General features: G+C 30.4%; 1 pseudogene; it reads right to left on the reverse strand.

Moving 5' to 3' along the window:
- Positions 1–448: 448 nt before the first annotated feature.
- The window catches only part of LOC118031067 (uncharacterized), a 53,601-nt pseudogene continuing 31,063 nt past the window's right edge, over positions 449–22,986 (reverse strand).

Here is a 22,986-nt window from a genome sequence, read left to right on the forward strand (position 1 = left end):
CTGAAAAATTATCAAAGTAAACTTTCAAACGATGTCCATTTACCTTGAAAATATTGTCGATATCACAGGCTCCATATGGATACACATGTTTCACAATAAAAAAATTGCTCCATCTTGATCTTAGTTTTCTAGGAAATAAATGGAGTCGAGAATTATAAAGCAAAACCTTTTGACCAACATTGAATGTTTTTCTCAGTATTTTCTTGTCATGAAACTATTTGATTCTTGCTTTATGAATTCTTGAATTTTCATATGCATCATTTCTTATTTCCTCAAGCTCATTTATTTGTAATTTTTGCAACTGACTAACATCATCAAGGTTTGAATTGAAAGCTTTAATAGCCTAATAAGCTTTATGTTCAAGTTCCACAGGCAAGTGACAAGGTTTTCAATAGACTAGTCTATAAGGTGACATACCTAATGATGTTTTATAAGCAGTTCGATAAGCTCAAAGTGCATCATTAAGTCTTAAAGACTAGTCTTTCCGATTAGGGTTCACCGTTTTCTCCAAGATCTGTTTGATTTCCCTATTAGCAAGTTCTACCTGTCCACTCGTCTAAGGGTGATAAGGGGTGGAAACTTTGTGTGTGATTTCATATTTCTTCATTAAAGACTCAAATGGCTTGTTGTAGAAATGTGTTCTACCATCACTTATCATGGCTCGAGGGATTCCAAATCGACTTAAAATGTTTTCTTTCAAAAACTTTATCACCGTTTTGTGATCATTGTTTCGACTTGAAATTGCCTCTATCCATTTTGAAACATAATCTACTGCGACTGATATGTACAAGAAACTAAATGATGGAGGAAATGGACCTATGAAATCTATACCCCAACAATCAAAGATCTCAATGACAAGAATAGGATTTAAAGGCATCATGTGATGTTTTGAAATAGATCCCAACTTTTGACAATTTTCACAAGTCTTGCAGAATGCATGTGAGTCCTTGAACATGGTGGGCCAGTAAAATCCACTTTGTAAGATTTTTGCAGTTGTCTTTCTTGATGAGAAATGACCTCTACAGGCCTCAGAATAACAAAATTTAATGACACTACTTACCTCATTGTCAGGAATGCATCTTTGAAATTTTTGATCATGACAATATTTGAATAAATAAGGGTCATCCCAATAAAAGTTCTTCACTTCGTTCAAGACTTCTTTTGTCTTGGGTACTCCAATGAGCTGGCAATTGTCCTGAAACAAGAAAATTAACAATATTAGCAAACCAAGGCATTGTAGAGACATAAAATAAAGATTCATCCAAAAAGTAGTCATTGATTGGTGTGTTGTCAGATCTCGAATCGATTGTCAATCTTGACAAATGATCTGCGACAACATTTTCGGTACCTTTCTTGTCTTTGATTGTGATATTAAATTCTTGAAGTAACAAAATCCATCGTACCAATCTAGCCTTAGAATCCTTTTTAAAAAAAATATATTTCAAAGCTACATGATCACTAAAAACGACAATAGGTGAGCCAACAAGATAAGATCTGAACTTGTCACATGCAAATACTATTGCAAGTAATTCCTTTTCAGTAGTAGTGTAATTATTTGAGCACTATTTAAAGTTTTACTTGCATAGTAAATCACATAAGGTTTCTTATCTTTTCTTTGTCCCAAGACAACACCCACGGCATAATCACCAGCGTCACACATTATTTCAAAAGGTAGTGACCAATCAGGAGGTTGAATGACAGGAGCAGAAGTAAACAAGCTTTTAAGTTTAACAAAGGCTTTTTCATATTGTTCAGTCCATTCAAAAACATTTTCCTTTGTTAGAAGGCTACACAATGGGTTATATATTACACTAAAATCTTTGATGAACCTTCTGTAAAAACCAGCATGTCCTAAGAATGATCTAACATCTTTAATAGATTTTGGTGTTGGCAAGTTAGCAATTAACTCGATTTTAGATTTGTCAACCTCAATTCCTTTCGTTGAAACAATGTGACCAAGTACAATGCCATTTGTTACCATAAAGTGACATTTTTCCCAATTTAGTATAAGATTCTTCTCTTCACACCTGTTCAAAACCTTTTCTAAGTTAGTTAAACAATCATCAAATGAATCACCAAAAATAGAAAAATCATCCATAAAAATCTCAAGGAAACGTTCAACCATATCACTGAATATGCTAAGCATGCATCTTTGAAATGTGGTTGGTGCATTACATAATCCAAAAGGCATTCTTCAATATGCAAAAGTACCAAATGGTCATGTGAAAATAGTCTTCTCTTGATCTTCCAATGCAATTTCAATTTGGTTGTAACCTGAATAGCCATCTAAGAAATAATAAAATTCATGACCTGTAACTCTTTCTAGGATTTGATCCATGAAAGGTAAAGGGAAATGATCTTTCCTAGTCATTGAATTAAGTTTCCTATAGTCAATGCACATGCGCCAACCAGTAATAATCCGAGTTGGAATTAACTCATTTTTCTCATTTGTTATCTCAGTGACCCTAGACTTTTTGGGTATAACTTGGGTAGGACATACCCATTTGCTGTCAGAAATAAGATAAATGATTCCATTATCTAGAAGCTTAATGACTTCATTTTTCACTTCTTTCATATTAGGATTAAGTCTTCATTGCATTTCTCTAGAGCGTTTAGCATTTTCCTCCAAATAAATCATATGTGTGCAAATTAAAGGACTAATTCCTTTTATGTCAGCTATGGTCCATCCTAATGCATTTTTGTGCATTTTCAAAGTTTGTAATAACTTACCTTCTTGATGTGCATTAAGTTTGGAAGAGATTATTACCGGAAAAGTTTCATTTTCTCCCAAAAATGAGTATTTGAGATTGAATGGTAACGACTTCAAATCAGGTTTTGGTGGTTGAACACTTGAAGGTATGGACTCAATTGATCATGGTGGCAATTCTTCAATTTATGATCTCCAATTACATGCCTTTGCTTCTTCCTGAAAATAGACCATTTGCAACTCGTCGGGTTCATTAATCTCAGTTTCACTGGAAGTGGTTTGAAATTGACCATGAACTAATTTTTTAATAAAGTCCACTTCTTGTAAATCATTATCATCTCCGGTTGCTTGCAAATGTTGAAAATATTCATCTCCAATGAGCAAGTTGAGTTTTGATTGCCTCTTGCTTTTCAATGAATGCATGCAATGTTTCCTCAAGATTTCTTCTAGGAGGTGGAGCATAAGGAGGTGCATATCTATTAGAATTTAAAAATTATAGTGTGCTTAAAATGGTGGCTGTGAAGTTTGTGTATTATTATTATCACTCTTCCAATTTAAATTTGGATGGTTTCTCCAACCAGGGTTGTATGTTTGCGAGAATGGGTTATGATTGGGTTTTTAGGAACTGTTTAAAGCATGGGCTTGTTCATGGAGGCATTCCTTGAAAAAAGGTAACGTTGGACAATCATTGGTTGCATGTTCATTTATTTCACAGATTTGACACACAACGTCTTGAACAGATTTTAATTGACCACTCTTTTTCAATTCTAGTACCTCGACTTTTCTAGCTAATGATGCAAACTTGGCTTGGAGGTCATGATCTTCCCTAAGGTTATACATACCTCCACTAGATGTATGAGGTTGGGTTTTACTTGGTGCCTCATAAGTGCCTGCCTGTAGTGTCCTAATTTTGCACATTTTCAGCTAGCAAGTCTAGGTACTCCATTGCTTTATCAGGGTCTTTATCTTCAAAAGTTCCATTGCACATCAATTCAACCATTTGCCTATCTTTAGGGTGTTAACCCTTCATAAAAATTTTGAAAACCAATCTCCATGTTTCAAAACCATAATGAGGGCAAGTATTAAGCAAGTCTCGATACCTATCCCAACATTGGTACAATGTTTCACCTGGTTTTTGAGTGAAAGTGGTGATTTGTCTTTTGAAAGAGTTGGTTTTGTGAGATGGAAAAAATTTCTTAAAACATTGTTGTTGCATTTCATCACAAGCACGAATGAATCATGACATAAGATTTGGAGCCATGTTTTAACTTTATCTTTTAATGAAAAAGGAAAAAGCTTTAATCTAATGGTATTCATGCTACAATTTAAGTCATTATAGGTGTTACAGACTTCTTTAAATTCTCTCAAATGCAAGTACGGATTTTCTAGATTTCAGCCATGAAAAGAAGGTAAAAGTTGAATAATGTCTGGCTTAAAATTAAAATGAGATGCATCAGGAGGGAAAACTATGCATGAGGGTGCACTTGTTCTTATATGATTCATGTGGTCTCTAAGTGTTTTAACTCGGTTATTTTCATTATTCTCATTATGAAGGGACTGGTTATCTTCTTCGACCATAGTTTCTAAAAATGATGAGGATACCCTACAAAGTCTACCACTTAATGTACGTGACGAAACACTCATGTACATGTAGAAAAAGAACAAAAGGAAGAAGAAAACAAAAGAAAAAGAAACAAAGTTAGATACAAGAAAAGTGAAAAGTGAAAAGTGAAAATAAAATAAAAACTATAATTTGTACAAGAATTTGCCTCCCCGGCAACAGCGCTAAGAACTTGACACAACCAAAAGATTGATGTTTTCTCCCAAGTGCAGGAGTGTCGAAGTAATAAATAACCCGGCAAGACTAAGGTCAAACCACAGGGGGGTTAATTGTATAAATTATAAATAACAATAATACAACAACAACAATAATAATAATAGTAATAATTTTAGTAGTAATAATAATAATAAAGAAGAAGAAGTTGATGAGAAACTTTGAGATGGAAGATTAATGTAAGGGTTAAACAATTATAAAAACAAATGTCAAAGTTAGAGAATCCACTAATGGTATTTCAAACAAGTATAGTATAAACTCTTATTACTCAACTGGAAACCACACACAAAGGAGGTTCCAATAAGATGATTGTCATTAATAGCTCATTATAAATTATTAACATGATCATATTAATTATCTTATTTACATAACACCAAAATTTTTAAATATTGTGAGGAATTCATGATGCTAACTTATGTTAACAACAAATCAAGTTCCTTTCATAGCACATGTGTAGATAATACCATACGGTTGGGCTATGAGAGTGCCAAGCATTTATTGTATCAAGTGTTATACAACACAAATATAGATTAACCATTTAACAAGCAAGGTATTAAGAATTAGTAAGATAAAAAGATAAGACATGTTGATATTAAACATTAAGGTCCATGTTGAGTTTACACCATACTTATTCTTACTCCATAAGTGTAACATTTTCTTGATCAAGTTCTTGATTTGAACAACCAAGCCCCTAAATACATGGCAAATGCCTCTTTTTATAGGCCAAAATTTGGAACTATTGATTTGATGACTAATTGTTGAGTGGGTGGCCAACTCTTGACTTGGTGAAAATCCTTATCTTCTTGTCTGAATAAAACGTCATTGCTAACATCACAATTGGAACCACCTGTACTCATGAAAGTATATAGGAAATTGTCTTTATCTTTCCAGGAAAAAACATTGAGGTCATTTGGACTTCTAGAAACTCGAGATATGGACTGAAACACTGAACAGTTTCTAGGCTGTAGGACATATTCGAACTTTCTCTGTTGTTGCTATAATTTGGACTTGAAAAACTGCATTTTTAAATCTTAGACTCCAAATGAAAGTTGTAGCCTATGTCTTACCAAATCTGTCCAAACAGTTGAGGTTCATTTGGACATCTAGAACTTGAGATATGACCTAATTACCGAACAGTATTCCAGTTTGGACTGCACCAACAGCTCTTTTCTAAGTTTGGCTTTCTCTTTGTCCTTTCAATTTCAATACTTAAACTCATCAATCAATCCTTTCATTTATGTGATAGGCTTGCATTTAAGATGAACATTTACCATAAATTAAAGGTATCTTATATTATTAGGTATGTTATTATAAAACATGCTTTAGTTAAGGAGTTATTGATACTTCAAGTGCAAAATAATGATATAAAACCTTGATAAAAATACACTTTTAAGTAATAATCACTCAGCTTGGGTCCTTAAGGATATATCAACCCTTTATTAGCAATCATTTAAATTGGATTTTAAAGCCTCTAGCTTAGTAATGGTTTGCATCTAATGTGTTCCCAACTCTTTTCGTTCTTCCTCGGCTCGGTTTCTAGCTGCCATTTCATTTTTCAATTGCTTCTCTAAGGACATGATCTTCTTGTCCTTTAACTCCAACTATTGCTCTACAAACTTTCTTAATTTCTCTTCCGTGAGGAGTTGCTCCTCAAGGGATATCCTAAGGGCTTTACTGGTGCCCACCTCTATTTAAAGCTTTTCTAGTTACTCTCTCAACTTTTCCTTATTGTTAATCCTCTTTCTTTTAGTTGGTTTATCAACCTGCAAAGTCTCGACTGAAAATCCAAAAGTTATGGGGATGGTGATTAGCAATAGATTTCTCCACTTTAGATAATTTTCACTAGTAATTGGATCTCTCAAACCATCAAATTCATCAATCAAATAGATTTCTCCACTTCACTTCTCCTTGCGGGATTCCTTGTAATTTTACTTTCTAGTTTTCCTCGCTCAAGTCTTTTCACTCCTCTTCTTTAACTATCTCTAATGGTCTTTGACTAAACCACTAGAAGTTGTTAAATATCGGCTTCTTGGTTTTTATATGGCTAATCAGTCATATGCACAACAATTGTTCATAACATCTCATTGATCCTTTGCCAACCCTTCTATAATGGTTGACCATTAAGATAATTTCTGCTAGTATCACCATAATGGGATTTATTTGAGTGTTTTCATATGTAACAAAAATTACAGCCGCCTTTAAACTGATTATTCCAGTGAGGTTTGGAAATAACATCAACTTGAAAGATTCTTAAAGCAAGTTTTTTTTTTTTTTCCTTTTCTTCAACATATATAGAGTCATTCTTCCTCCTTCAAACTCCTCTTTGATCATCTTTTGCTTTAAGCCACTAACAATTTTCACTAATATCTTAATCCATCTAGAACTTTGATCAATTTGGACAATTCAATTAGCACTTTTATTGCGCTTTTGGTTGAAGTAGACTTTGTATAGATTTCAAGGAATTTGGTTAATAAAATGTACTCTTCCAAATTAGGACACATGTCTACATTCCTCAAAGTGAAGCACCGGTACTAAGCAAGGTTCCAAAAATGCATCAAGGCCTTAATTGTTGAATTTTGCATAAACACCATTGTGATTTCCATTATCCTCCTTTTTTTTTTCAAAAAACGCATCCTCATGCAGGCTTTTCATATGTGAAATGAGCTCCTTTCAAGTCATTTTTGAAGTAACTCACAATTTTGATGGATGGCAATTTACCATTATCTTGTATTAGGCAATCCCCTTTTAACAGCTATAAGGATTCAAATCCAACTTGTATTCAACATAAGCCATCTTTTTAATACTAGTCATTTTATCATCCCTAAATCTTTGAAATTTATGTTTTTTAGGGTTGAGCATGTCTTAATGCAATAGTGTTTGATTGTGGAATATACATCTTACAGGTAGGTTTTCTATGTCTTTTTACATAAGACATCAAGGTAAGTAGTATCTAGTCTCAAAAAAGGGTCTCTTACTATCCCAATGATTACCCTCGTGAAGGTAATATAGGGGCTCAATAGGTAGTGGGATGGTATGTATATCAATCATTTTACCAGTCCAAGCACTTAACAAAGAATCAAATGGTTTCACAAACTTAAACCTTGACTAGAAATCATAAGGTAGTTGTTTACTTCCCATTACCTAATGGAGTTTCCATGTGTGAGCATTTTCCAAAGTGATATATCATAAATAGACTAGTGATACATGAAGACATTCATCCATATCCATTAGCAGGATAAAACATGCTAAATAACATAGATAAAGTTAAAAATAAGTAAGCCAAATGCAAATATTTAAACATATCAAATCACATAAACCACATAAATACAAAAAGCCTAGTCCAATACTGTAAAACAATAGAAGTCCTTATTAGAGTTCATCATTTCATCACATGCTGCATGCACGACACGACAAGATCAAGAAGTTGCCACCTAGTTGTTTGGTTTAGGGTCACTAGGAGACCCAGGTGGACTGGTCTTATCAAAATTCCAAGGTAAGGGATTGGTTATGACTAGAAAATGTATTAGCACCTAGCATACACTTACTTTAAAGATAAAACTATATTGTGTGGTCTAGATGTTGTTTAAATGTGTTAATGGATTCCTAATTGGTAGTACATATATGGCTTAGAAGAAATGATATACACTCATGAATAAAAGTAGCATTTTGAATTTAATATGGGCTCATGTGCCTAGATAAATCCGTATACAAAGAAATCCATATTGGTGTCCTGACAGAGTTCACCTAATCCTAAAAGGCAAAAAGTGTTTCCTATAATTCGTATATTATTGGTGAAAAATCTCCTAATTAAAATTTGGTGAATATTAAAAAAAAATAGAATTTTCTAGTCAACTTCTGATATTTAATAAGTTCAAGCCATTACATGTAGGTCCAACATTTAAACAGAATGTTAACAATTAATTTTTTCAGAGAAAGAAGAAAAAGAGAAAACTTAGGGTTATTAAATATTGGCCAAATCCTTTAAGGAATTTTATAAACTTGTTGTAAATTCACAAAAAATGTAGAGAAATACAAAAAAAAAAATCTTAAAACAAACAATGCTAAAACATTTTTCTATTTTTAATAAATAAATATATTTTTTTGTAAGGATTGGGTCATATGCAATAAGGATAAATCATAATTTTTAGTCATATGCAATCAAAACATTAGATTAAATTAAATTTTCTTTTTCCCTTTTTTTTAACAATTATTTAACACAATAAAATAAAATGCAAAACACATGCACACCCATTTTTTTACAAATTACTCACCAAAAATTACACCCAAGTTTAAAAACCACCAAAAATTTAAATTTTAAAAATAATTTAAAACAGACACTAAAATTCAAAATTTGCTAAATGGTCCTCCCGAAGGGTTGGAAAAATTGGAGAGATTGCTAAAAACTCAGGAAGCAACATTGGAGGATTCTAGGACCATCAGAACAATGGCGATACATGAGTCTTACATGTTGTGTCGCCACTAGTAAAGTGTGTAGGTGACAATCTATCATCTTGAACAAGTATGTGATGCATGGATTGAGTAGCTCCTATATCGGTGGTGTAACAAAAGGGAACCGTGTCAAAGCAAGAAACAAACACAAAAAACTTCAGTTCTTTTCTTTCTTTTCTCTTATTTAGATATGCTTCTCTCTCACTATTTTTTCCTTCAAATGGTCATTTCATTCGCTACTGTAGGTGGAGAATCGTGTGTGTGGGGAGGGCCAGTTCGGTGGCTTGTTAATGGGTCATTGGTTCACAGTTGGAGATAGAGAAGAAGTTGTTGGCGATGGTATTCACAACAACGATGCTGCTAGAGCTGGCGTTATCGAATTTGTTACTAGGGGAGGCTACTATGATGTTGAGGAGCTAGTGCCTGCTATTGGGGGAATGTGGTCTGTGATTATGGTGGGTCAATTTGTGGTGAATTTGGATGCATAGATGACACGACCAAAAGCTTGATATCTTCTCCCAAGTGCAGGAGTGTTCGAAGTAATAAATAACCCAGCCCAAGACCGGGGTCGAACCAACAGAGTTAATTGTATAAAATTATAAATAACAAGACAACAGCAACAATAATAACAATAATAATAATAATAATAACTCAGTACGTGGTGTTGTTACACCTGAGAATGATCTAAAAGATCAGGTCACAGGTTTCCAGCCTATATACCGGTTTATGAAAAGATCAAAGAGATATATTATATTAAATATAAAACAGAAATGTAAATTAAATAATAATAATATAATAATAATAATAATATAATAGTAATAATAATACTACTAGTAGTAGTAGTAATAAAAGAAGAAGAAGATGAAGAAATTAATGAGAACTTTAAGATGAAAGATTAATGTAAATTATCTATTATTAAGGATTAAACAACGATAAAAATAAATGTTAAGGTTAGAGGATCCACTAATGGTACTCAAACAAGTATAGTATAAACTCTTATTATTCAATTAGAAACCACACATAAGGAGGTTCCATCAAGATTATAAGTTTGTTAACATGATTACATTAGTTATCTTATTCGAATAAAGCTAATACTTGTAAAATGTTGGCAGGCATTCATGATTATAACTTATGTTAACAACAAATCAAGTTCCTTTCATAGCTCAGGTGTCGGTTATACCATAACAGTATGGCTATGAAAGTACCAAGTATTTGTTTGTACAAGTGTTATACAACATAAATCTAGATTAACCATTTAACCAAGCAAAGCATTAAAAGTGAACAAGATAAACAAATATAAAACATGTTAGTATCCAACGCTAAGGTCCATGTTAAGTTTATATTATACTTATTCTTACACACATTAGTGGTACCCTTTTCACCTTGACATAATTAACTTAGCTAAACATAATGAAAGAAAGAAACATAAATGAACAAGATAAGAACATAAATGAGAAAGAAGTTAAACTAAGTAAGGAAAGGAAATGAAGTGCATAAACTTGATATTAATGAAAGGCAAAACATAAGCAATACAAAGAGAGAAGCAAGAGCAATGATCTTGATCTGGAAACCAAGATGCCTCAATACATGGTAAGTGCCTCCTTTTATAGGCCAAAATTTGGAACTAATTGATTTGTTGACTAATTGATGAGTGGGTGGCCACATCTTGACTTGGTGACAATCCTTATCTTCTTGTCTGAACAATACGTCATTGCTAACATCATAATTTGCCCATAATCCTCAGGAATGTTCTAGGAAATTGTCTCAGCTTTCCAACAAAAAAAAGATGAGGTCATTTGGACTTCTAGAACTCAAGATATGGGCTGAACACTAAATAGTGTTTGGGCTGCAGGACAACTTCGGACTTCTTCGTTGTTCCTTCAATTTGGACTTCAAAACAGCCTTTGTAAATCTTGGGCTCCTCATGAAAGTTGTAGGCCTTTTTCTTACCTTTCCATCCATATAAAATAGACCTAAATCCGAGATCTAGAGCTCTAGATATGAATCCATTTACCCGAGCATGGTTCAGTTTGGACTGCACCAGCATCTCTTTTTCTAAGTTTGGCCATCTCTTTGTCCTTTCACTTTCAATACTTAAACTCATCATTCAATCCTTTTATTTATGTGATAGGCCTGCATTTAAGATGAACATTTTACCATAAATTATGGTATCTTATAGTATCAAACTTGTTATTATAAAACATGCTTTTAGTTAAGGAGTTATTGATACTTCAAATGCAAAATGATGATATAAAACCTTGATAAACATGCACTTTTTAAGTACTAAATCAATAGATGAGAGGAGAACATCGTGAGGTGAAGGTTTTGCATAGTAGAGGGCTACTCATGATGGTTGTGAGTTGTGGTGAAGTGTATAAAGGCTGGCACTATGGTGAAGAGGTGTGAGCTTCTGGGTTTAGTCTCTTCATATTAAAAATTGAGGGGTTGTAAAGAACAATCTTCAGCTGTGAGTTTTGGTTTCAAGATGGAAACTATTTGTGGCGCCATGAGTTTTTAGTTTTTTTATTGTTTTGTTCTCCTCCTTTTTGTGTGAGAATACTTCACCATTTTATAGGCAAGATTTTTTTGTATATTCCCTCCTAATTTCCTAGTGACCAGCGAATCAAATATGTATATCCTTTTATATTTTGGATTTTTTTTTCTATTTTTTTCTTTTTGATTTTATTTGTGGGGTCAAAACTGGGTAATAATAACGTCATTTACCTCGTGGCTCACCTTCTTGTGGTTATTTCGGAATTGAAAATCAACGAACCAAAGTCAACGGCTAAAAAATAAACAAATATAACTATGATTATGATTTCACAAGTACTAACGCAAATTCATACGAATTGTGGACAAAACGAGAACGCAAAATAAAACAGGAGCAAAAATTAATAAAGACACTTATTTGGCTCATAAATAACCCAAATATAACAGAAACAAACTGATGTGGTCAAAATAAATAGTAGACAAACACGTTTTGGAACTCATGAATACATGGTTACGTAACCCACAATAAAGATTAAGATCTGATCCTGAAAAGCCAAAAAAAATTTGATTGGGTGTGATATAATGGAAACCTTTCTCAAAGCATCGACACTATTAAAATGAAGTTAATGACTCCACAAAGCCAGTTAATCTTTGATAAATTAGATTTAATTCATTCTAGAACTGAAGAATGTAAGAATCTCTCTTGCATGTTAAACTAAAAATTTTAGAATTATTATTAACCAAAACATTTTCTGAAATTTAGGCTTACAAGAGTTTTTAGTACTTCTAAAAAATTAACCGTGATAGATTAACCCTTATGAGTTAAATTGACCCACTTATAAAACTGACTCAAAACCTATACTAGTAAGCCCAAACCCTAATCCAAACAAGTCATGGATTCCTAGCTGAAAATAAAATATTAATTAAGCTCATACAAGCTTTAGGTTATAGCTGAAATAATAAAAATAAGACTCATAAGTTAATTTTATATGATGTTGTGAGAAGAGAAAAAGAAAAACAATACAAGTTTGATATAATACTTATTTATATCCTATAATGTTATCCGATGATTCTAGAAACCAATATGTCATTAGTATTATTAGCCTTCTTTCATTATATAGCTAGGAATGAATAAGAAATCCTTATAAAAAATGATTATATTAATGAATCATTGCCATACTTGAAAATTATGTTGCAAACCCATTAAATATCCTTGTTAACTAGGAAATTCACAAAACAAGCTATTATATTCTTGTAGGAAAAGGATCCTTGTTAAATAGAAAGTCCACAAGTTAAAATAATATAAATAACAAAATTCAATAAATTTATAACACAAAGCTTTTCTAAACTCCAATTTACTTCAAATTTTATATCAACTTATAAAAATACCTTTGTAATTTTTTGGTAAAATTTCAACTTAATTTAATAGTTTAATTTAGAGTTATGCTCAATAATACTATAAAAATGGATGGCAAAGACTTTTACTTCAGGGTTCTAACCTAACCTTGCTTTTGATAGAATCAAATCGGATTCCAATTTATCCCGAAAAAAAATACATTTATTATCGGAGCACTAAGATCAGAGTGTATGGGTCCGCATGGAGCTAGCTTTTTTTACTTTATTGAAGCTTCGAGTCTCTTGCCTGCTTTGCTCTGGGTGCGCATCATATTCTAGTGCTCTTTCTACTCCCAACTTGCCTATATTTTATACAATCACAAGCATGAGTGTTTTGCTTCCATTAGTGTTCTATTCCTTTTCCACGTATTCACGTCTTTGTTCTTTCAAATCTATTTTCTCAAGCTCTTTAATTAATTATTTGGTGGATTAATAATATTCTTCTTTTCTGGGCATCCAACCCCAAGTTAACTCATTTATTCAGTTTGCCACCTGTGATAATGCAATTTCCATTGAGAATCTCTTCATCTCCTCTCTTTTTTCTTTTTCTTTTTCTTCAGGTATTTATGTGTTCCCTTTTTATTTTTCTCCTTGATGGCGAATATTTTTCGTTTCATTTTTATAGAGGATGACAAAAAGTAGATTTTGACCAACAGAAAATTAGGGTCCTGGAGAAGAAAGGTTGAAACTTCATCTATCAAAAAGATGCATATTATTTGTACATCCTCCTTATATACTGAATGAAATAATTTCATATTCTAATATAATTAGTTCAACAAGTAGGTTTGTCATAGTGGAAGAGCTATTGATTAGATGAGAATGACGTGCACTTAGACTCTCGGATATCTACATATTCAAATATCACCTTTGTAGTGAAGTGAATCTTATTAATTTAATACCTTAGTGAATGCACTAAGGGATGGCTTGATAAATAAATTAAGCTTTAATGCCTCCAAAATCTTTTACTATTATGTTTTGGCGATAAGCTTGTACAATATATTGCGATAAATATCAAAGCCACCTCATTCAACAGCTATATTGCATTAGGGCGGTCAGCCACATCTCAAGAGTGTGTGATACATTATAATTCTTTCGTCATCGTTAATTTCAAATATAACTTTTCGAGTGCACCCATGATATATATATATAACTTTTCATGTGTGTGCGCTCAATTAATTCAATTTTATATGTGATTTTATTCTCATATTTCATTTTCCCAATGAATCAACCTTGAGCATGGCACTGAACTATGATTTTTCGGGCGTTCATTCTCTTGCGAGGTCATGTGGGCGACTAGGATATGTTAATTCAAGGAAGACACGGTCTCGATCCCTTGCCGGAACCCAGGTTTTGCCATTACCTGTTTCCTTGGCTATCTCTTTTAGACAATTGTACTTTAACTAATTCACATAATAAGCAATCTAATTCCGATCCATTACGTGTGTGTATTGGATATTTTAAATGTAGTTATAAGAATGTCCATGGAGCATATCAATTGTTTTACCGCCTTAGCTTAGGCAGCGAGCTTCATGATGAGGGATCTAGCTGCATGAAGCAAATAGTTGAGGAATGGATTTGGGAAGGAGCAACTTGCTTGCGAGCATACAAGAAATGAGGTACGTGTTTTGGACAACTTACTAATTAACACATTATCTTGGGTCCTCGATGGGAGAGACTACTCAACTAAAATGGTATTATCAGTGTTGCTTTATCTGAACAAATCTAGAATTCGGACTTTTATAATAAAATAAAACTAATGCTAGGCAATAAAGGTGAGTTTTGTAGGATGTGACATTCTTCCTAGCATGATATTACATATTATTATCGATGAGTACTGGTACAAATAAAATATAAATATTAGTTTTAACCAGCATAGATATTTTACTACAACAAACTATTGTGATAACCCTAGTAGTACTATTATTAATGTTAACAACTATTACATTGATGTTCGTTCTTTTCGCCTCGCGGGATATATTCATTTCAATGATACGTCCTCCAAAGAATCAAAAGTAAAGAACCAGAATTAGGATGATTAATGATTTTACCCCACGGGTTCGTAATAGCACTCGAGCTTAGCATTGGAGCACATTTTTGTCATGTTATGGGATCATGCCCACCTACGAATTGGTTAGAGTGTGTGCGCGTGTGTGTGTGATATCTTTAGTTGTCGTTTGGTGAGTTGGGAAGCCGACACATGTCACGCACTCCCAGTTTGAAGTGGGAAATTAGACGTCGTTTCGTAGCCAGAAAATAAAAGAAAAACAGATTACGTTTACACACCGAGGCAAGAAAGGATCTAGCAAATCATTTGGTGGAGGGGGCCATCATCCACTCGTTATCTTCTCCCATTACGTTATTGTCATTATTCAATAATGGAATTGGAGATCATGGATTTCCAATTCCCCCCTCCCCTGTCACGCTGTCTCTATCAATATTTTTGATATCAGCACATCAAAACGATCCAGAAAGTACAAACCGAACTCAATTTTAGCAAAAAAAAAAAAAAGTTTGAATTTTTTTGAAAAGCAGGTCATACCTCAATCCCAAACGGCCCCTAAGAGTACCATCTTGTTTTTTTTTTTTTTTTAAATATCATCATCATTTTGCGGGTGCAGTCTTTCATAAGATTTGAGCCTCTCGCGGCTCTCACACACTCACTTGTTCCAATATTATTGCTTTAACAACCTCAATTACCTTTTCGGATTTTCTTTCGTGTATATGTTATCCTTTTTTAGAATACTACTAGCTATACGACTATGAATTCGTGTGGATTGTATAATTTTTTAATTAAAAAAAATATATAAATGTTTTTTTTCAAAGTGATTTTAGATATAAAAAAAATTCTTTATCATAAATCCAAATACTTATTTGCACATTTAACTAATTAAATTGATATTTAATCAAGAGATAATTAAAATTAAAATATTTGATCTCATAATGCTAGTTATGTACTTGGAATTATTTAGTAGCTCTTTTCTTAAAATAAATATTTTATTTAATCACGTGCCAATAAAAAAGTGGAAAAAAGTCATTAATGAAAATGAAATGAATAAAAACTATGAAGCTCAACTATAAAACAACTCATGTTCAATGATGAAACTTAAAAAAATCAATCTAATATTGAATGATAAAAAAAATCAATTTAAAATTTGTTTCAAAATAAATTCAACAAAGAATGATAAATAAAAAGAACCAAGAAAACTCACGTCATTTTCAAAATTAATGAAATTTTCTATAGAAAGCAAATAAATAAAAATAATGAAGCTTAATTTCCAATTAAATAAATGCTAAAGCCTAAAACAGGAAAACAATGAGCTTAAAAAGGTGAGCGGGGGGACAATTCAGGCGCACCTTTTTAAAACTAGGTTAATCTTCAAAACTCGCAACTTATGAAATCTTAGATCTGAGATGAGTTGAAGGATGAAATTAAAAAAAAAGCTCAATTCCAAAAAAAATTAATTTTGAAGGATGAAATCGAAAAAAATTAATTTAAAATAATTCCAAAGTGAAAAAAAAATAACAATCAGAAGAATGATGATCAAATTATATTGGCAAAGAAACCTAAGGATGATGAAATTTTAAAAAAATGAATTTTTAAAAATTATCTTAAACAAAATAAATAGCAATCAAAAGAATATGGATCAAATTTGAAATATGAGAAAAATTAAAGGGGATGAAATTGAAAAATAATTCTAATTTTATAATTATTCAAATAAAAAAATTAGTAATCAAAAGAACATGAACCAAATCAAATGAATTAAAAAATTGAAGGGCTACTTTAAAATTTTAAAGGGGTGGACATGAAAATTGAGGAGAAGAGAGAGAGAGAGAGAGATCACTGACGTCAATCCAGACAATTGTTGGCCACACGCATTGCCTTATTGCAGCGGTGATGTCAAGATGTTTCAAAAATCTCTATGGAAGGTGTTTTTTAACCATTGAACAACCTCACATGCACTACTCAACAAACACGAGGCCATCCACACGTCAGCAACTTTTTTTTAATAATATTTGTATATATTATATTACATAATTGTCGTTAAAACAACCTATTAGTAACAACAATAAAAAACCATAGTGCAAATACAAAAAATAACCCTAAACATAAGCTATAGAAAACCCACTCTCAAGGGCATATAAGTCATTTTACTATTCTTTAAAAATAAAAAAGATGAAAAAGCCCCTGAACATAAGCTTTTTTAAAAAATTAATCTAAGGGTATAATAGTTATTTCATTATGCATTATAAAAAAGAAAAAGATGTAATTTCCCCCTTTAAATTTGACAATAACAAAAAATTATTGAATCATCCCTAATAACATGTTTTTTGGTTTTGTTTTTAAGGAAAAAAATGATTGTTTCACCCTAAAGTTTAAACAAATCCACCCATTTTTTTCTTCTTTTTTTTTTTTTTCACTTTAATCCCATGTTTTTCAATCTCACCTTCCCATAACCAAATTATTCTAGAATTTGTTCTTATAAAATCGAGGAGGAGGGGGGGGGGACAAAAAAAGAAAAACACTGTGAATAATGAGTCCACGGTTTTTGTGATGGGATTTGCACTACATTTTTGCATAGTAAATCACCCACACCATTTAGTTTTTCTTATAATTATAACTAGCTATTTAACAAGCACTCCGTCTCAGGTCAATTGTTTTTTCCAACAAATTTTATTATGCATACTTTTCTAATGTGTTTTCTTACATCAGGTAATCCTAAATGTAAATAAAAAAGTTATGCATGCATCTAATTAAATAAATCAGAAATCATATATTTTAATAAATGAAAAAACTGTTAACGATAAATAAAGATGAAACTGGAAAAATCAAGAGACAAATATAAATAAAGATATTTGACTTTAATGATTTTGTTTATCAAAATTAATTTTTTTTATTTAATCAAATAATAATAGAAATAGACATACATTTGAAATTGATTGAATAAAATAAAAAATATATTATTTAAGGTTATGCATAATATAAATATTATCCAAAAATAATTAAAAAATAATTAAATTTCATTTATATAAAACATATATAAAAAATATGAATAATCATTATTTAAAAAGTTAAATACACACAAAAATACTTAGAAAAAAAATAACTACTATTTAAAAAATGCTAAATAAAAAAAATCAGTATGAAGGGGTAATAATTTAAATATAAATTTAAAAAAAATATTTAAAAATCATATTAAAAATATTGTCAATTAGAAAATTAAAAATAAAAAAGCCAACAGGTCTGGCCCATTTGAAAAGGGCATGCACATATTAGCCCTTGTTTTTCTTAATTGCTAATAGGATGAATGGCATGCTATCATCCACAAATGGTTTTTGAAAAAGTAAAGTCAATAACGTATTAATGCAAGCATATTATTTGATAGTTTTATCCGCATTTCAATAGTGTTTTTTGCTTATTTTTTTATAGATAAAATACCTTGATATTCTTTGTTTTATGTTTTGAATGCACTTTTGGATGACAGATGCAAAGAGTAAATTTGAGGTAATTGGCATATTTGACCTTCAATCAATGTTTTGTGCAGTGCATGAGCTTCTAGAAGTCGAATGAAGTGATTCTAAGTGGAATTAAAAAGCTAATTCATAGCTTTCTGGAAATCTAAGGCAATAAAATAAAATAAAGAGAGCATGGAAATCGCAGCCTTCAAAGTCAACTTTTACAATCTACCAATGTTGACCTTCGTTCATTTTAACTTGAATATCTTGAGTTACAGAAGTCCATTTGATGCAAATAAATTTTTTTAGAGTTCTAACTCAAAGACCTATCAAAGTACCAAATTCCAGCAAAAAAAATCTTATATGAGGGAGATATAAGGTTTCTAAGATGACAAATAAATTATGCTATCAAACAGGTTTTGTGAATAAACGAGTCCAAATTACATCCAGAAGCATCCAAACTGACATCCAAGTTTTTATTTCAGAAATTTAGCTCCTCTAAGTCAAAGCTTGAAGATTTCATGCAAGATTATTAATTTTTTTTTTTTAGAAAAATAGTTAGTGAAGTGCTTAAATGTAAACTGTTTATTTAAAGGAGAACTATTTTATAAAATAATGGCTAGGGTTTTTTAAAATATAAAAAAGAGAGAGAAGGGAGAGAGAAAGACCGCTAGAAGAGATAAAAATTGTCCACCTAAATAACGTAACTAAAACATAATAAATAAACATATTGATTTTGTGTCACACTGATTTTTTTTGTTTATTAGTAGCAATAAATGCAATAAAAAAATTAATATATATATATATATATATATATATATATTCTAACTTGATCATCGTAATTTTTAATATGATTAATTCAATCATGAAAAGTTTATAAAATGTGTGCCTTAAATTATCGTGTTGTACTTGTGTTTTTAATTCTAATTAGACATAAGCAAGAATTGATTACCTACCTACTTACCAAAATTTGCTTATTCCTTCAAATGTTAGAAACAAGGTTAACTTTCTATTTGTTATGTGGTATTGCTTCGAGTGTCTATACCCCCCCCCTCTTTAACGTAGGGAAACAAACTATGCCTATATTGTATGGAGTTTATTTCATTTTCACTTTGTTCGATGGAGACAACAGCCGCGCAACTTATTGACTGACATATATTACATTATCTTTAACGACATCATCTGCATTATACTTCCTAAAAGCTAAGTTATAACGGAAATTATTAAATGATGATGATTAGAGAAAGAACGTAGTAGTAGTACATTTGAAAATGATAGTACTATAGTTGGTTAACTGTGTATTATCTATTATATATAGCTGAATGCTTGTAAAGTAGATATAGATAAAAAGTTGAAATGAATCTGGAGGAGGCCCGCGCAGTTCTGTCACTAGGCGATTAGAATACTAATAAGTCAATAAAGATTTAATTATATAAATATAGTGAATTAGTAATATAAAAAGAGTGTCCTCATGTTGTGATAAAATCTTAGAAGGTGTAAATTACCACTACCCTAGTTCTGAATTTACATCTCTTTATATTTGATAAACCAAGAAGATCCGTCAGAGTTGCAGTGAAGAACCCAAAGTATTTGGACTAAGATGCTGTCACTTAAAAGACAACTTCATGTGCAGGAGACATGCAGAAAGAAGCTGTCACGTAAACTTTCATGTGCAGGAAACATGCAGGGAAAAGTTATGATTGCCAAAGACTTTGTCTAAGTTGTTAGTCATGTCCACAAAGCATGCTTGCTTAAGAATAGGTCTAGCAGTTAGTATTTGATTTGCAGTTAGTATTTGATTTTCAATAATGTGATCGTGTCCTAATTCTTAGAGATATGATCTCAGAATTAAGAGTGGTTGTTATTTCCTTCTTTGTATTTAAACCCTTTCAACAACAGTAAAGGGTAGTTTAATTTCTACAATAAACACTTTGCGGTTAATTCTCACCCTAAGAGAATACTATCTGCACTACAATATTCTTAGCCTGATTGAGACCTATCAATATTATAGTAAATTACTAGCTTTATCATGAGTTGAATAAAAAAAATTACAAAAAAATGAATATACATGTTTTTTTAACATATTTTTTGACAAAAAATCATAATCATAATCATAATCATAATTGTAAATCGAAAAACCTATGCATGTTTTTAATTAAATAAATCAAGAATTATTTATGCTAATAAATACAAAAAAAAATTATTAAAACGTCTATTCAACTCATCTCACTATGGTTAGATAATTTTTTCTTATGCCAAAAAATGAATATGTAGATGTTTTTTCATATTTTTTTTTGACATCGAGTAAAACAATATAATAATGAATCAAAAAATCAATTCTTATATATAATTAAATAAAGTGAAGATTATACATGTTAATAAAAACATGTAGAATCTCAAATTAAATTTTAATATAGTAGAAAAATAGGATAATATTGCAATAGCTACCATGAAACACCAATTTCTTTTAGACTTTGTATAATAATTTTCAATAAAAAAAAAGTTCAAAGAAAAAATTATAAAATTAAAAAAATAATGAAGATAAAAACAAAAAGAATGGTGTAAATAAACCATGTAGAGTGATAGGTATTTGAAATGTAAAAAATAAAAAATAATAATTTTTTTCAAAAAAAAAAATATAAAGAAAAAAAAGGAAAAAAATATAAATGAATGGAGATAAGAACAAAAAAAAATAGTAATAAATAGATATGTGTAAAGTGATAAATATGCCTAATGTAAAGAAATCAATCTAAACAAAGCTTAATTTTTAAAAATAAAATAAAAAATTACAAATAAGCTATCTTTATAGTACCGGCTACAATTAAAAAAATTAAAATAAATTATAAAATTGTTTATAATTTATAATAGTATCTATATAATCTTCATCATATGTACTTTTAAAGTTAAGACCATGATATTTTCAAATTTCCAACCATGGAGCTATACACAAAGAGTTATGACTTTTTATTATTATTATTATTATTATATATTATTATGTAGATTATCAATTTAATCTTTCTAAATGTATTTTTGCATTGCCAACAAGGAAAAAAAAAACATGCATTAGCTTATAAAGAGTCTGTTTCTTTCACAAAGTCATTTATTTAAAAAATATCACTTTGTTATTTGCTAGATCTGAAAGGTTGTTTTAATTAAGTATTTATATTATATTGAATTGAAAGGCTTTTAACTTTAACTTTTTAGATATTTATACAGCTATTTATCTCTTTATGAGTGGTAGACTACTATTTTCTTTAATTTTATGTTTTAAAGGGATAAGTATTAGCTATTTTTTTATACTAGTGTACAAGGGTATTGCGTTTTACTTATTATTTATTTATTTTCCTTATGGTCATCCTGGCATCTAGCAAGCACATGATGAGGACAGAGCTGAAGTGATATAACAAAAGGGAGGAAAACCGGTCCTAAAACCTAGCCAGCAATAGGCAAATAAAAATGTGATAGGCATTGCCTTTCGTATTAGTATTATCTAGATTTGTTGTTTCTATTTCGTTGTGGGTTGATAAAAAAAAAAAAATTTGATGTAAAAAAAGTGTTAGGCTAAAAAAATATAAGTTCCAATTTTATTAGTTCAAGTGAAAATTTAAATAATATGAAAAAAAAACAAATAAAAAAAAGAATAAAAATAACTATACCTGAACCTATCTGAATTACCAAAAACCTAATACTAACCTAATAGAAGAAAAAATCTAAAAAAATAAAAATGTAAAACTTCAAAAAAAAGAAGAAAAGGAAGAAGAAGAAGAAAACATAAGCTAAAAAAAAAAAAAAAAAACCAAGAAAACTCAGTCGAATATCTTAACCTGATCTAATCTTAAAAACTTGATACTCTTTGAATCATGGACCAGAGTTCAATCAATAATCTTAATTATCAACTAATTTAATTTTGAATGATGAAATCATTGAAAAATATTAATAAAAAAAATTTTGCAAAAAATATGAGGATAAAATTTCAGAGAAAAACAACTTAGGAGGATAAAATTTGAAAAAACAAAATACTAAACAAAATAAAAAGCAATTAAAAGAATAAGTACCAAATTTGAAAGATTAAAAAATCATAGGGGATGAAATTGAAAAAATATTTCTAATTTGATAGATTATATATAGATTAATAAATTATAGGGAATTAAATTGAAAACAATTATAGAAGGCTAATCCAATAGAATCAAACCCAAAAAATAATAAAACAAAAACCCAAATAAAAAATATTAAAAATAAGAAAAATAAGCTCAGAAAAAGGGGGGGAATAAAACAAACTTGGATGAATCTTCTAAATCTAATCTTATCTCCAAAACCTGCAACTTGTGAAATATTGAACCTAAATTCAATTAAGAAACTTAACTCTCAGCTAATTTAATTTTAAAAGATGAAATCGTGTAAAAATATTAATAAAGAAAACTTGCAAAAGAAAAAAAATCACAACAAAAAAATAGAGATAAAATTTGATTGAAAAAAACAAACTTGAGGATGATAAAATTTGAAAAAATAATAAAAATTATCCCAAACAAAGTAATTGCAATTAAAATAAATAGGACCAACTTTAAAAGATTAGAAAATCACAGGTGGAAAAAATTGAAAAAAAATTATAACTTGTTATATTATATATAGATTAAAAAATGGTAGGGTGAAATAAAAA

The sequence above is a fragment of the Populus alba genome, chromosome 3, assembly GCF_005239225.2.
Source record: "Populus alba chromosome 3, ASM523922v2, whole genome shotgun sequence".
In the NCBI taxonomy this organism is placed as follows: domain Eukaryota; kingdom Viridiplantae; phylum Streptophyta; class Magnoliopsida; order Malpighiales; family Salicaceae; genus Populus; species Populus alba.